Raw genomic sequence first — 16,715 nt, 5'->3', positions numbered from 1 at the left:
AGTCGCCTCTCGCTGGCAGGCCAGGTAGGGTGCCGGGGCTCACAATGTGGGAGGATTAGTATCAAAGCCGCGGGACCCGGGCCCTCGGTGTGGGGCTGCCTTTCAGGGCTCGCTGGGGGAGAGGCAGGACCGGCCAAGGTCACCGTCTCCAGCGTGGAGGGGACTGGGAAAGGTCCCTGGGAATCGGCGGCTTTCCGTCTGGCCGCGGCGCGGGCTCACAGCACAGCAGGTGCCTCTCTGTTAAATGTACATCTGTTTGTGCGGGGATACCGTAGCTGACAACGAGATAATGCCGGCGCTCTCCGCCTCTTTCTTTTTTTTGTTTTCACGTCTCTCTCGCTTTAGTTTCTTATTTTTATTTTTCTTTTCTTTTTTTTTTGTTCTCGCGTTTTCTCTCTCTCTCGCAAGTGACAACTGTATGTAGCGTGCCATGTCACGGATTTACGCATTGTGCTCGGAGCTACGAGCCGGGGGGAAATAACAGTGTACTAATGATAATGGGGGCGATATGGAGGAAAATCAAAAGGATTTCATGATCGGACTGGGGGGGGTGGGGGGTGGGGGGGGTGTGGAGGGGGCGGGGCAATTGAATAGAAGAGACGGGGCAAAGGCAACTTTTTGAAGTGCGATTGAAATGAGGAAAATGCATGAACTGTAATGGCATTAAGGATAGATTAGACCTGCAAAGTTAACCCTTGTGCCGCGTTCTTCACGCTATTTCCTGTGTGCGGTCTGTCGAGAGGAATCGGATTACAGGTAAAAAGTAGTCCACAGGAGCGCATCTCGCTTGTGTCGATTTTTCAATTTTTTCCCCTCTGTTCTTCTACCGCCTTGTATTTTATGAATAAAGCGTATAATAATGATTACAGGCATGATTCTAAGCCGATTTGCCAGTTTAGCTATGCGCTGAATCGGACGAGGCTAGCTAGACGCGGCAGATGGCTAAGGCTGGAAAGAAGCCCCACAGTGGCCTACTCTGAAAGATCGCAGGATGTGGAGATTAGCGACGAGGGGTGGGGGAAAACATAAAGAATGAGGTAACGATGATGTAAAAGCGAGCGTCGTCGTTTTGGATTTTGAGGCAAAAAGCGAACATGTTTTCTTTTTTTTTTCTTTTTTTTTCTTAGCGGGGATATGGGCAAGTTGTCATGACGACAGGGATGTTCTGCTGATGAAGTCTTGCTCCTCATTGTCCAATCAGATCGTGGAACTAAAACTGCAGCACGAAACAGGGGAGGACGCACCTATTCCGGCAGCACAATGCCGAGAAGGGCAGCCTGGTCCTGGACCACCAGCGGGATGCTGACAGTTTGGGGCAGCGGTCGAGGGCCACAATGGCTCCCCACGAAACACAAAACCAGGAATGGTGGATGCGGAACAGCCAGGTAGGGGGTCGTTGTCATGTCCGGTGCGGCTAATACCCGTTTGGAGCTGTTATGAAGACTGTTGAAGACATGGCTAACATTGCTTATGTCTCATAACATACGTCTTTATGGAACATTTTTGTGGGAGCGACTTTACGTGCGACGTGACTTTTGGGGTAGGGATTAAGGCGAGAACAGTTATGTGCTGTATTGTTTGGTGTAATTTGCAGCGCACTCTGGCAGGTGGTTTTGGTCATGTGGATGGCGGTTAAAAAAAAAACGGGCGAAATACGGCGAAAATGAAAAACCCGCTCACTTTCGCTAAATTCTGTATTTTTTTTTTAGTTCCGCGGCGGGTTTTAAAGCGGGAACAGAAAAGATTAATATTCAGAAACCACAGGTTGCCGAAACGGAGAAAAAACTCTCTCGGCACAATGTAATTCAGGCCTTTTATTCCAAAACCCTGGGTTGCATTTTCTTTTTTTCTCCCGCGGTTTTGGCTGGATTTGCACCAGCCATGTTTAAGCTAAACTCTGGTGCGCTTGGCGGGGGCGCCCTCCGTTTCTGACAACCCTGCGTGAGTAGCCATTACGCTCACCCTTCAAAACACAATTTCTCCTATTTATATTCAGCACTCCTTCTCTAGTTCACGTCTTACGGACCTGGCAGCGCTTAGAATTTGACCATTTTTAATCAGCAGGTTTACTCCACCCCATGCCGCCCTCCCCCTCTCGCCTCCTCCTCATCCCTCCAAAAATCTGCTGTCATTGGGTCTCTGTGGGACTCCATTTGACTGACTGACCCCCAGCTGTGGATGTGTTTGACTCTTCAAACTTGAAGATAGAATGTGTATTGTCAGCATGGAAAAACCATCTTTATTGGCTCCGGGCTTAAGATCAGCGGAACCGGTGCTGTACGGAGGACAGTGGACTAATGGCGGCATGCTAACAGAGCTCGGTCACTGCGAAGGAGGGTACTCACTATTCCTAGCGATACACAACATACACATCCACACTCACGCTGCAGAGTGGACATTTTATGCGTACATTGTATGTTTTTACAGCAAACGATAGTCAAATTCGATCCCATTCCGGGAAATATGGCGCAATAATTTGATGGCTTTAACTAGAATTATTCGGCGAAGACGTTCGTCTGTGTTTAAAGCCAGAATCGCCCAAAAATATGATAGAATGAACCGGAAACATGTCTCAAAATAGTTGAAATCGTCTTTGTGCGTGACAATGTAAAGTGTTTGTTCCTGGAAAAAAATGAATCACAATGAAGCATATGATCTTTAGGGATGTATGGTAAGTGGGAGTGCTCTAGTTGCATGGGTTTTCAACCTGGGGTGCATGCACTTCACCCATGTGGTTTCCTATGCTCATTTACATATGATATTTCTAGAGCTCTGCATAATCATCCGCAAAACCATTTCAAACAAACAGAACTCAAAAATACAGTGATTAACCCACACGGCTCAGTATTACCGTGTTACAGTATATCTTAGCATGTATATGACTGTGGACTCGTGTGATAACTCATACTTGTTGTGGGTACATACATTAGCTACCACCTTACATGTAGAACATTCAACTCGCAATGAGTTGGTGTTTAACAAGCAGGGCTTTGCAAATTTAACCAGGATGATTTTTGGAATGTTTGGTCAATGAAAGCACAAGGATTACTGTTTTTGGTCTGCAATAGTTGACATTAGCATTACATGAGCAATACATTAATATTTGTTGATGAGTAAATGTGGCTACCAAAGGCTATAGGAGCATACTACTGAAGGAGATTGGCAAGGGGATAGACAAGGTGGAAAGCCACTCCACTGGAAAAACCCGTCTTTGTCAGGAAAATCAGGCGTCCTCATTGGACAGGAGTAATCGTTGGTTGGGGTGACACCACGCCCATAAATTAAGGTTCATTGGGCATACATTTCCGTTCTTTAAGCGACAAATTTCCCAAATGCACCCTGAATGGTACAATAATGTTCTTTGGGTACTAAGCAAAAAAATGAGTAATTAATTATTATAATTAATTAATGGATATGGGTAGAAGTTCATGAACCTATAGGGTCCCACCACAGTGACAAGCTTTTGTTCCTTTTTAGGCACATTTCTTCTGAGAGTGCACCAAATACTTACAAATCAATCATGTATGGACTATGATAAAATGTACTTTGAGCATACATCCATGGCCCAGTCTTAATATGGATGTAGACTTCAGACTTATCTATTGAGTTTTCCCTGAGGCCTCAAATTGTTTCACTCTACAGTAAGTAGTGAATTTAGTACTCTGAGTCAACCCAGAGAACAGCTTTTTTAGGCAAGGATTATGATGAGGTGACGGCTGGTTGCAACTTTGATCATCTTTTTCTTCCACAATCTGTGTGTGTGTGTGTATGTGTATGTGTGTTTCCTGAAATTCTCTGAGTCACATTTTTAAGCCTGAAGCATATGTAAGCTGTTTACTGGCAGGAACTTTAAGCAATCTGAGACTTGACTGATCTATTTGGGGATCTTAGTTTTGAGATTGGATTGAGGTCAGCAGTGCATTAAACTTCCTCGCCTCCACTAGCTCCATCTGAGAGAAAAGCGCTCGGCTGCATGCTAGCCCATGTTCTTTGTGTTTTGATGTGCTATCACTAATTTGTGGGAATAAGGGACTGTTAAAATTTGTGTTCGATTTTTGATTTTTGTTTGTCAATAAAATGTTGTTTTGAAGCATATGATTCATTCAGGAAAGCTGAGCAGCATCACCAGCATGTTGTTCTGTGCTCCATACAGTGAGTCTCAGTGTCCACCTGGTGTCAGAAAAAGGACTTCAATCAAATGACCAAGTGTCCAGCAGCATTAGTCCCCAAGACCTTTCAGAATGCTGAGGTGGCAGAAAATTACATTGAAAATTAAAGTGCATAATGTTGGAATATTCGGGTCAGGTGCGAAACCTATCAGAGGTCAGATTGTATATCCTCTCCTACTGTGCTTAAGTAACAGACGCATTCCCTGTTGACAAAAAAAAACAAAAAACAGCTCAAGCTAGGTTTTGAAACAGCTGGTGGCTGGTTGACCAGTTAGACCAGCTCCGTACTCAGCATGGTTTGACCAGCTCAAGCTATGTTTTGAAACGGCTGGTAGCTGGTAACTCAAGCTAGTCATAGTTGGAGTTGGGGTTGGCTAAGCATGTCAATCTTACAAACCAATTTGAGGCTCAGCGAGCAACAATGGGTTTGTGTATTGAAAAGGTAGACATGGAAAGGGAAGTGGATTTAGCTGAATGCTCCTGGAGTTGTAACCATCACTCGGAAATGGCTGAACTATGACCAGACTTGCATTTGTTTGGATGGCAATCAGGAGTGTATGGGATTACGGACAGATGGAGAAGCAGCATGTTTTCACAATCCAAGCTTAGGGACATGGCAATCAGCGAGAGTTAAAGATTGAGGGATTGGAGGGTACCGAAGGAAAGAATAAACCTTTGAACTATATATACTGTGTGTGCTTGTGTATGTGTGTGCTTGTGTGTGCTTCTGTGTTTCTGTGTTAGCATACACCATCCCACATATCTCTTTATACTGGCTGTGCACAGGCTATGTTTATGAATTTATTCATATAAACAAAATACACTTTCAGGCTGGCAGCAGTCCCAGGTCCTTTATTCTGAAACAGCTTCTGAAAAAGTAAAGTGAAGTATCCGATAATAATGCCATCACCGGATCTAGGGCAGAAAATATAGAAATGTATTGTATGATTCTTTTAGTCAATGCCACCGGTATTTCATTGCAACATATCTTCCCCAATTTTATTATTTTTAAAGCTAGCTGAATCTGTACTCTTTTTGAAGTCAGGAAATGTGCTGGAAAAATGCAAGTCATTGTGCACTTAGCAGCACAGCCCTGATAACATTTAAAGCAATTTCATCTGTTTATTCCCCTATTTAGTGAAAATATGAAATGTCTTGTCAGGACAGTTAACATGTTGATTACTGAAGGTCAGGGTTAGATGCCTCCGCTTTACTAAGAGCAACAAAATGGTGCCATACGTGAAGAAAATCCACCAGTGGAATGGTTTGTTTTGGGAAAGAGTTTGGGGAGCGGCCTTTCCCTGAAAATGAGTAAGTATCCACTTCCACCAGACGGAATTCACACTAATCTTTTGATGTGGTGAGTTGTCTTTTGAAAGGGGGGTTGTCTGGCCCTGAGTTGTGGGTGAAGGAAAGAATGAGTCTTGCCCATGTGCGATCTTCCTGGGAAGCACGGGGGCTCTTGTCTAATAGGAAGTTGCGGGCTGTGGCATTCCTGTCCCAGGACAGTGCTGGGAATGTCCCTTTGTTGAATTGTTGAACTGGAGATCAAACAGAGCTGAATCAAGGCTTTTTGGCACGAGGAGATGGGGGGGGGGTTGCAGTATGATGTGACACTGGAGGGGGTGGGGGTAGGGAGGGGTATGACTTGACCCCCTATTGTCTTGTGATGGATGGAAATGTTTTCAAACTGCTATGTCCCGTGAGTCAAGAGTCCAGAGTACAGTATTTTTTGTGGCCCGCCTCAGCCCCTGAGTCCTTTGTTTGTTACTCTACTCTTGTTACGGTAAGACCAGGCCGTGATGTCACTTCCTCTAAGTGGACTTCTCTACCTTACTCTGACTTTTAACATGTGAGTTGAGGTGACCGAGAGGTTAGACGCGGTGTATGGCCGGGACAGCCCCAGGGGCCACATCAGCCTGTTTTGTAGGTAGGAGGACTGTTTCATTTCAGAACCTAAAAGTGGAAGCTTCACGCCCCGAGGCCAAGATTTTCTTCTTTCCTTTTTTTTTTTTTTTTTAAAGATGAAAGGGCGAACAAACAAAATCAAACGTTACAGTAGTCTCTGAAGATGGAGGTTTCACTGTTGGCAACCACTGCAGCATAGCTGTTTATATAAAAAAGAAAAGGTCGCCTGGGGCCAGCTCTCAATCCACACTCTCTGACCCAAGAGACTATGAGAGCTCCACATGCTTTTAATACAACTTTTCTAAATCCAGCACTTTTCTTGTACAATGGTTACACTTTTCCTGTGCCTTTGATTTGCGGCGTACAATGCCTCGCCTTCTGAAGGACACACGTAGATTTTAGGACCAGGTTGTAATTCCAAAACAGTAAGTGCTAAACTCTTTCAGCTGGGGCTCTCAAATTGAAATATCTATAGTGCATGCCAGAATGACAGATGTAGTATAACATAACATAACATAACATAACATCATTTAATGATGAAAACTGGTCATTCAGCCAGCAATGTTCTTACCATGTTCTTACCAAAGTGTGCCTAATGCTTAGTTTACATAATTACTCGATAGTATCTAGCTCCATATCAAGCTTGGTTCCTGCCTCCACTACATTACCTGGAAAACTATTCCACCCAGTGATCACTCACTGGGTGGTCACTGGATAAAAATGCTTCATGCAAAATGTATCCTTTGATAATTTCCATTCATGCCCCCTCGTTCTGCTAACATAACTCAACCTGAAGAATCCTCAATAGTTCACGCTGTTGAAGAACTGTTTCAACCACAGTTATCAATCTCTTTAGATGCTTGTGTTAGTATCTACCTAATTAGGTTGAGTGGCCCACCAGAGCATTTCACATTAAAAGCCACAGAGCTACGGTAATGGCAGTTAATGAACTAGACCTCCAGTTCAGCACACACATCTATTGCCTCACCGTGAACCTCTAATCAAGGTCTCAAGTTCCTCTAAATCTCTGCCATCACAACAACAGGACCATCTCATTCATAATGATTGCACTATATATCTTCCAAGAAGGAAGCCATTACTGACTTACAACTTACTGTTGTAACAAGGTCAGTGCCTCTGTTGACCCAGAGCCTGATTGTGAGCTGAAAACGGATGATGCGCATTCAATGACGGCGCACTGAAACAGATGCTGCCTTCCACTGATTGGGTAGGCTCTGTCAGTGCTGACCGTTGACGCTGCCACTGCATTTTGAAAGAGACTGGTGTAACAAAGTCGGGTAACAGACAGCTCCGCGGCTGCACGAACGGATCGCGCGGTAAACGTTCCGAAGCGGGAAAGGCGCCGTCGCAAACAGGGTTTGATCTCCGCCGAGCTGTCCCCTTCTTCTGACAGAACGGAAAGAGATAAATCAGTTCTGTATCTTTAATCCTGTTTTTCTACCAAACTTTCCTTTGCCTTTTTTTTTTTTTTTACGCCGACAGCAGTTTCGGATTCTGCTCTGTCATTTACTGTGTCCGGTTAGATTTGAGAATTTAAGCTTTGAAAGGGAAGAAAATGCAGCAGGAAGACACGGTTCCCTGGAGGCTGCGAAGCTGTTTTTCCTATAAACAGCATTGTAGGAAATCGCAGCATCACTAGCTAGGTCCGATTATTCTGCCTTTTAATTTCCCCCAGGACAAGGACAACCCGGACAATGCAGTTATTCACTTGCCATCCTGTGGATCAAGAGATGTTACCACAACATTTTCTGGAGAAACTGTTCCTCCATGCCTTAGAGATCAACACACTACATTCAGAAATAAATATTGTCTGTTTCTATTTCTCTAGGAATAGCAGTATTTTAAATTCCATGATGGAAGAATCTGAACTAGTGTTTTTAAACTCACATATGCTTGGTATGGATAATCATGCCCTAGGTTTATGCAGCTCTCCAATAGAGCCTGCAACATTGTGTGTCTTTCATGGATTCTCTACCATTACATTTCTTACACATTAATGTGAAGCATTAAGTATCTTATTAACACGTGAATACATTGGTTTCTGTGTCTTGTCCATGAATGTCAGCTAGTGCTAAAACCTTTAATGTACCCTTTTTAATTGCAAGGAAAACATGCCTTCATTAAGTCTTGTTACAGGCCTATATTAACATTCTCTTTGATACCAATGGATTTGGATTAGTGAGCTTCTGTGTTCCACAGACAAAAATGGACTAACAATATGAATTCTTTAGAGCTGTTGTATTTAGTAACATAGTTAATTGGGTCAGTCCAAATCATTGTCTTATTTCTTATACTTATGGCTCATTTCAGTGATATTTCTCTTTCTATTTTTTCCAACAAATTATTCCTGTTCTTGGTGCCATTAACACCATATGGTCTTCAGACAGTTTTGCAAGGGATGAGATCACAGGCAGATAAAGAAGCGGCTTTTTTTCCAAAGCTAAGATTGGCAAAATGATGACTGTCAGACTTTCTTCACAAGTACCTAATTAAGACAGGAAAAAATGTGAGGCTCTGCCAGAGAAAATCCTGCAGTATCTTAAGATTTCCGATTTTTTTTCCACAAAATGGCAGACATCACATCTAATAGACTCAATCTACCTCTTTTTCACATCAGAGTCATATGCCAAGATATCAGAGTTGTCTGCCTTGATCGCTTTGCTAATTTTGCATGAGAAGACTGATCTGTTGATGTTTCTTTTTCTATTGACTCATCTCATCTACAGTGACACCAATGCTGAGCTACTATACACATTTCCACTGCTTGGTTTCTGTTTTGTTGCTTTTTTCTTCTAAGTTTGTAGTCTTTACATTCCATTACATTAGCGATGTACAAAACTGTGCACATCAAGGTCATACAACAAACAACTGAACACGGCAGCTGGGGTTAGATTTCTCTTTACTGCTATTGCTTTTTTATGTTCTAAAATGAAAGTAGTTCTGATGGCATGATAATGAATCACTCTGCTGAGGACTTTTCATATCTCTACGTAAGTTCTCTGCAATTTTAGAACCTAAAGGTGCTCTAAAATCGCTGCTCTGTTACAGTCGAACTTGGCTGAGAAATGGCACATGGTGTGCATTACATTCATGAACTGTGGAAGCATTCCTCACTGCGCGATGACATCACGGGGCAAAGGGTAAACTAAAGGAACACATTCCTGCTTGCTTTTGGATGTTGTGGTTTCCACTCCTGAGATACACGTAGCTGTAAATTGTAAATGCGGCAAAGTCTGCCTGGATTCTCTTTCCATGTTTGTGTGTAATTGCCACTGCAGCGAACCCACAGGAATGGTCCCCAGCAAAGATGGATACCTTCATATAGCAGCGCTCGCTGTTTTAGGAATAGACTTTCTTTGGTGGCTCGAAACACAGAAATGATCTTTGAGTGATATTGCAGTTCTGCCCACATCGCTCCCTAAAGTATTAAAATAAGTTCACGTACAGTATCTTCATCTGTTAAAGTCAGAAAACCATGAAAGTATCCCAGAGTTCTCTGGGTCACCGTGCCTTTCCAGAAGTCGAATGACACTGTTCTTTTCTCTTTTGCGTCGGCTCACTAGCATATAAGAAAGTTGTAACATCTGTTGGACCGAGGGCCACTGGTGCAGTGGAAGAGGAAAGGGGGGAGTGGGAGGGGGGTTGGCATCCATTTATCATGCTTTCATGTCCATTGTTTTTAATTATAGCCGGCCCTTCTCGGGCTGGAAATGGGCCCAGTTCGAATCAGCGCCGTCCTGTCATGTTACGTGTGTGTTTGCATGTGTTTCAGGTCATGCGTGCGCAATTCACATGCGTGTGTATGCACGCGTGCATTTCGCTGTGCGTGCCTGTGTGTGTATGTGTTGTTTTTTTTTTGCACAGCTGCGATAGGAGTAAATTGATGTGGAATCCAAGCCGGGACTTTAAAGCCAAAGGCTCCGACAGACGAGGTCTTGGTACCAGATGGGGCTTCATGATGAAAAGAGTTTAATCCCAGCCTGGGCATCACTTCCATCAGTCCGGCAGTACAAAGTGCTTCATATAGGGGTTTCGCAAGAAATTATCTATTTTTTTCCCCCAAATAGCGCAAGTTTTTTTTTTCTCTCTCTCTCTCCCTCTCTCCCTCTCTCTCTTGAAGACTTGCAAATGTGACATTAGCTAATATTCAGAGAAGGGCTTTCCTTTTATCCAGCCGGGACCTCTGATTGCGCTACAGCTTTGGAATGAGAAATGAGAAGAGCGGCGTGGGTATAAAGCGCTGGCCTCTGATTTGTATTCAGCGTACATGTCACTGCAGGACATGCCTGTCGGAGCCTCCTCTACCCACTCGCAGAACAGGCCACACTTTCCCTCCCTGCAAAGACTCTGCAAATCCTCTACATGTGCAATAAACCAGCAAAGATGCGTTTTGCATGTGCGAAGCAGTTTTTTCCGCATTTTTTTATTTTACGATATGCATACCGTGCATATTAAATATGTATGACTATGCTTCCTTGTCCAGTCCCTGACCGGCTGTGGGTTTTCCATATCGCACAAATTCACACAAAAGCAAAGGGAGAGGGATTGCTTTCTTCGAGAGACCACGCCTTTGATGCGTTTGCAGGGTTGTTGTATTTGATATCTTTCGCTGCCTCGTTCGCTGGTGGCCGTTGGGATACGAGGTCAGGACTGAGGCAGTAACAGCCTGACGTAGAGCCCAGCCCTCTGACAGCCCCATGCTGAGATTGAGCCCCAGCAGGGTGGCCCTCCACCCCACCACCAGGGGGGGACTGCTGGTGAATTCACCATGGGGACAGAAAAAAGCAGCCTTTATCCTGGAGAGACGCTGACCACTGACCAAGGATTGTATCTAAAATGTTTGCTGGTTACACAATTAAAGGTTGATTTGCAAGATTCAGTGTGCAGGAATCCAATTTCTTTTTGTATCCTTGAATGACAAAAATGCATCAAGATGTTCACCTGGCCACATTGGAACTTTCTGCCCTTCCCTGTTTTAATGAAGGAGGAGAAAAATCACCCGATCCGATTTGAGCTGGCCTCCCTCCAGGTGGGGAACCGAGGCGTAAACAGTTTATGAATCCGGCCGGGAAGGCCCCGTTCCCCGCTGGAATGTAACTCCAACCCGACTTCACAGGGAGGACGGGAATGTTCACTCACGCATGCCGTCAGGTTCACGGGAAGTGGCACTCTGTTCTAGGGGACCCACGTAGATCTGACGCAGTTGGAGCTTGTGTTTTGGGGTGGGTTTTCGTGAGTGATGTGGCCCATGGGCTTATGGCTCAGGCCCCCAGTCAGGGGTTATCCAGTTTGAACCCACATTCCCTGATTCATGGCCGTCTTAAATCATGTGAATCACATGACCAGGTCCCTGCTGGGTCTCCCTTAAAGTGTCTCCACTGCTTCAGCCAATTAACCGGGACCAACAAAAGAGTGCGCCCAAAATAGATAGGGTCACTATAACACAGAAAGGGTATGAAAGGATCCGAACACAAAGGACAAAAGGGTATTAAGCCAAAAAAAGAGAAAGATAGGAAACCTGGCAGCGTGTTCACTCTGTCTCACCGCCTTGAAGGCTGACGTTTGAGCAAGGGAGCTGGAGGTCTCCTGAGAACGCGGGGAAATGACGTCCCCTGTCCTGACAAAGGCTAGCTGAAGCTGCATTGAAGTTGAGCTAATACAAAGTAACACAAATCTCACTTGGTTATCTGCTTTGAAGATATTTAAAAAATAAGTTGAACAGCTTTAATCTAATGCTCAAAGGCCCATTACAGTGGAGATGAACAATGAAGATATCTTTGTGTCTTCCCAGCTGTGGTTCTTTTTTTACATAAGTCACAGGCTTGTTTTCCCTTCTCTTTAAGCCTGAATTCCAGATTGTTTGCGGTTTGAATATTACTTCATACTCTGGCGTAATTATAGTTCGATTGTTCTCAGCAAAGCATTTAATTAAAGCTTTTGCTTTTGCATTGCATCATTCCTTCTTTAAAAAAATCAGTTATCTTATGTCTTTCCATCTTCCGTCTCATTTCTTTTTTTTTAAAGCACAGTTGTTTCCAAACCAATGAAAGGAAAAGAAAAGCCAAGTGGAGATGAGATGACCGCCCTGCTGTACAATCCAGCTATGCTCAAGCTGGTCATTAACTGGTCTAGCTGGGATTAAGCTGTGGTTTAAGCTGCGTATTAGCTGATCGATGTGCTAGTGCTAGTAGCACGTCTGAGCTGGTCTCATACCCAGCTGTTTCAAAACATAGCTTGACCTAGTCAAATAATGTCAAGCTGGGAGCTGGTCTGAACTGGTCACCCAGCTAGCATGTCTGAGCTGGTAGCTGCTGATTTGTTTCACCATTAGCATGTGAATGTTTTTGGGATTGAGAGGCATTAATTGTAAAGCGCTTTGGATAAAGGCGCTATATAAATGCCATTCAACTGGTCTATCAGCTACCTGCTATTTTATAACGTAGCTTGAGCTGTTTTTTTCTGCTGAGACACATCAAAAAGAGACATGGGTCAAATACGTAATTGTTTTGGATTCAAAAACTTTTCTGTGCTGGAGTGATCTAGCCTTGGGCACTTGAGGCAGCCAGAAGGACCAGACGGTTGGGTTTGCCCTTTTTGAGAGTTCCAAAAGACCAGACATGCTCAATAAAGCATAGAAAAAGATTTTATTCCGAAACGTTACGTATTTGACCCAGGTGTGATCAGAAAGCACAGCCTTAGTAACTGAGCATGCGGACAAACTCATCCCAGCTCCGGCACTCGATGGTGGCCCGCGATTGGGGTGTCTGCGCCCCCGGCAGTTTGAAGCAGCAGGGGCCGGAAAATGGCTTCCACGGCCTTCCACGATTCCCTGGCAAGTCCCCGTTTTCCGGGGAGGCTGAGACAGGAAGACCCGGGGCGTCCGCCGGAGTGGCGGGAAACGCCGGGCGAACGCGACTGACGGTGGGTCCAGCAGCTCCGAGCCCAGGCCGCTTTCACGTCACAGACGCGCGGCGTCTCCGTCCTGCCCCCACCCTCAGAGCGCGGCGTCCGCGCCTTCACGCCCACGTGACGCGATAATCGCACGACACCAGTCCCGCTCGCGTTTCATTATTTTTATGGAAATGAGGCCGGGCATTTATCCGTGTGCGTAATCACAGGCGGCTCAAGTGATACATTTTCATACGCGGGCCTTCATTGCTCTCGAGCAAACAATTTCTGCAGTGATCCAATTTTTATGATTTCTGCAATCTACGCGCCAAATGACTGGTTAGGCTTTGAAGAGGAAATTGCATGCATTCCTCCATAATCTTAAGAGTTATTTACATATACTTCCCAAATCATTATGTGGTGTGCTGCAGCATCAATGGACTTCGCACAAAAGCATTTTCTATTATTTACATTCCTAAAATGTAATGTGGTTTACTTATGCGGCTGAATGCGGAATCAAAGCGTTCATTCTGAGCAAAGTCAATGCTGGAGAAAAAAATCAAAGCTTGCAAGGTCAACCATGAGGTCGCTCTATCAGAGACACTGTAGCAGACATGAATGCATAACTACCAATTGACTTTCTAATGGAGGTCCTCATAAAATATGCAGTTTAATAATGGTTATCGTGAGCCCTTCTTTGTTTCTTTTTTTTAAATCCACCAGCAGTTAAGCGAGCAGCGAAATGAATAATGGAGGTTTGCCGGCTGTATTCGGTCCTTGTTTTTACTTGTTCTGAGATATGAAGTGGAGACAGCATTCGTTCCTCCTGGATAACCAGCATTAATATGTTTGCTGATTGCTTTCATCAAAGCAAACCCCTGAAGGTGTCGCGAACGTTCCCTCTCATCCTGTAACCGAGCTTTGTCATTCGTTCTGTCCACATTTGGAGAGAAGATACTCCCTACTCCCATAGTTCTGCTGCTGTCGCTGTCTGTGAGTCTCCCATAGCTACATTATGCATTAACATATGCATTAACTTTTCTTTTAGCAAATGCAGAAAGCAGTTGTTTTCACACCAAGATGGGTGTGAAGCTAGTTCCTTAAAAACCCAGAATCGTTTTATACGACAGTTATTCTGGAGGACGTTAAGGTAGACTTAAATCTTGATGTGCTTTGTATTCATGTAAGAGAGTTAGAGTACAGGGTATATACATGTCAACAACAATGAATGCCTTTTTCTGGTATTGGCATTTTAATTATACGGAGAGTTTTCTCATGTACACAGTACAATTCTCATGAATGGATTGTATTTATGCCCCGTAAATGAATGCATTGAGGATACAAAAAAATACAACAGAAATCATATGCAGACAAGCATGCATTCCCTTCTTATGTGTGTGGTAACAGTTTACATTTTTTCGCCCAGTCTTCAGTGTACCAGCTGAGCTGTGGAGTTGTTGTTTTGGAGGTGTGCTGTACACTTCATTCACAGCTGGGGCTGAGTAACGCTGCCAACTCAGATCATCCCTCAACGGGGGAGGCTACAGCCAACTATGCACTGCCATGGGCGCTGCCAGCCACTGTAGCTAATAGCATGGGTGTGATTCGCTATCAGACCATGGGGAATGCCTCTACACAGACCAATGTGGTACCAACCCTGCTGTAGAATCCAGCTATGCCAGCTTGATCAGCTCAATTTTCATGCTGGCATATCTTGATTTTACATAAACTGGTCTAACTGGGTATATGCTGGTCAACCAGCATGGCCAAGCTGGTCATGAAGCTGGTCTAGCTGGGTATGAGCTGGTCAACCAGCTAGTGCTGGTAGCTTTTCTGTTTCAAAACATAGCTTGAGCAAGTCAAGCTGGTAGCACTCCATGTCAACCTGGTTCTGGTCAAACCATGTCAAGTTGAACTGGTAAACCAGCTGAACTGGTCTGGTCTGGTCTGAACTACCAGCTGTTTCAAAACCTAGCTTGAGCTGTTTTGTTTCAGCAGGGAAGACAAGATACCCAAGAGACCGAGGGTTGGTTTTTTTTTATAGGTGGTTTATATTAAATGGCCCAGTCGAGCTGGCGGACTGTCCCTCTCATCGTGAGTTATGATGCAGAACATGCTGTGGCTGATTTTGATTAACAGGCTCATTCCATTGGTCCAGCTGTTGCTCTATAAAGACTAAAAGTGTCAGTGTTGGGAGCTTAATGGAGGTTGGTCTTCATCAAACACTTATTAAGTTGTGACGGTGCGAACGAGGACTGAGGCTTTGGCAGAAGGGAGCACAGACGTGGAACAGGGGCTGGTTTGGATTAGCTTGGCAACAATCAAGACTATGGCTTGGAAAGAAAGTTCGCTGTAGGTTAAAAGCCTGTCATTGTTTACTGTACTTGCCATCCAACACAATAGAAGAAAACTTTTAGTTACAGAAATGGCAGACTAATGAATTTGATTTGCATACTGAGATCAGGCATCAGTAGTGGGCAATTAACTGAACAATCACTGCTACTCATTGGCCAGACAGAGATCCGGTCGTCAGTTCTCAGCCCTCGAGAACCGTGATGTGATAATGACCGCAGTTGGCTGGATTTGGGGGACAGATTTGATTATCCCTGCTGTGGATTGTTTATTGATTTCATTGGCACCAAACACATTTCATCATTCTCAGAAAAAAATATGTAATATGTATCTTCACACATATCTCTTGTGTGATTTCACTTCCATATGTTTCCATATGATTGAATTGAGCAGTGAATCCTGTGATTCAAAACACAGTTAAAGGGGCAGCACTGTCTTTAAATTTCAGTACCATAATGTGCTTTGTATGTATACTAAATGAAATCACCTTGCATTAAATGTTTACCAGTAGAAAGATGGGGAATGTATAACCTACACCTGTCACAGCTTAAATGCCTTAGTTTTCCCTCTCCATTTTATTATATTTACAAAGTGCTTTATATTGGTAACAGGAACCAGAGTTGTGACACTGGTAATTCTGTGCAGATCCTACAGAAGACTGCATGAAGGTTGCATTGATCATGTCTTGCAGGCCTGATTAGGCCCATCTAGGCGATCGTCTTTTTATTAAAACACAGCCAGTGTTAGCAAGGCCCCAGAAGACATCTGGTGTGCATTACGTCGGCATGTGAGTGTCTGTAAATCCCGACTCCATTTTGGGTCCATGTGTGTATTTAGCTCTACGCTCCAAATGAATCTCGATAAAAAGCAACTCCTGTTGTTTGCCTAACTTTTCCAGTTTGAGACCCAAATGGGCAGTTAGGCAGTATTTTCTGCCTCTCTAATGCACTGTACTACTCATTGACATTGTATTGGTAGCTCTTTGTATTAGGAAGGATTGTAGAGTACCAGCAGAATGAGCAGTGAGTGGAATCACAGTAGAGGAAGGCAGGCCCCAAAATGAGACCGTCTGGACTGGACTGACATGGCCAGATCTGTTCGTTGACTTTCTCTGTTCTTGCCGACTGGATGGAAGCAGCCATAGAGCAATTAAAGGAGATGAGAGGTGAACCGAGGAAGAGGTGTATCACAGGCTGACTGAATGGTGCTGAAGGCTCTTCCCAGCTGTCAGGCTGACATGATTATATAAGGCTGGCGGAATGGAGAGGCGAACGGAATCATGGCGATTATCAGGTTAAAAGGGAGCCATTGTGGCGGTTGCCATCACAATTTTGAATAGATCAGGGGAGTGATAGAGACTATTACAGTCTAGAGCAA

At 44.2% G+C, this 16,715-nt stretch overlaps 1 protein-coding gene across 2 annotated transcripts in view; it reads left to right on the top strand.

Annotated features, from left to right (window-relative positions):
* The first annotated feature begins 1,224 nt into the window (after nt 1-1,224).
* Nucleotides 1,225-16,715, top strand: part of LOC133121884 (axin-2-like) — a 93,314-nt gene continuing 77,823 nt past the window's right edge. For both annotated transcript variants that reach the window (XM_061231413.1, XM_061231412.1), the window contains exon 1: nt 1,225-1,385. The gene's annotated coding sequence lies outside the window, so the exon portion shown is untranslated. The remainder of the gene's footprint in view (nt 1,386-16,715) is intronic.

The sequence above is a fragment of the Conger conger genome, chromosome 2 (genome assembly GCF_963514075.1).
Source record: "Conger conger chromosome 2, fConCon1.1, whole genome shotgun sequence".
NCBI lineage: Eukaryota > Metazoa > Chordata > Actinopteri > Anguilliformes > Congridae > Conger > Conger conger.
Note: the sequence above shows the minus strand (reverse complement) of the source record. Positions and strands in the feature narration are given on the sequence as shown.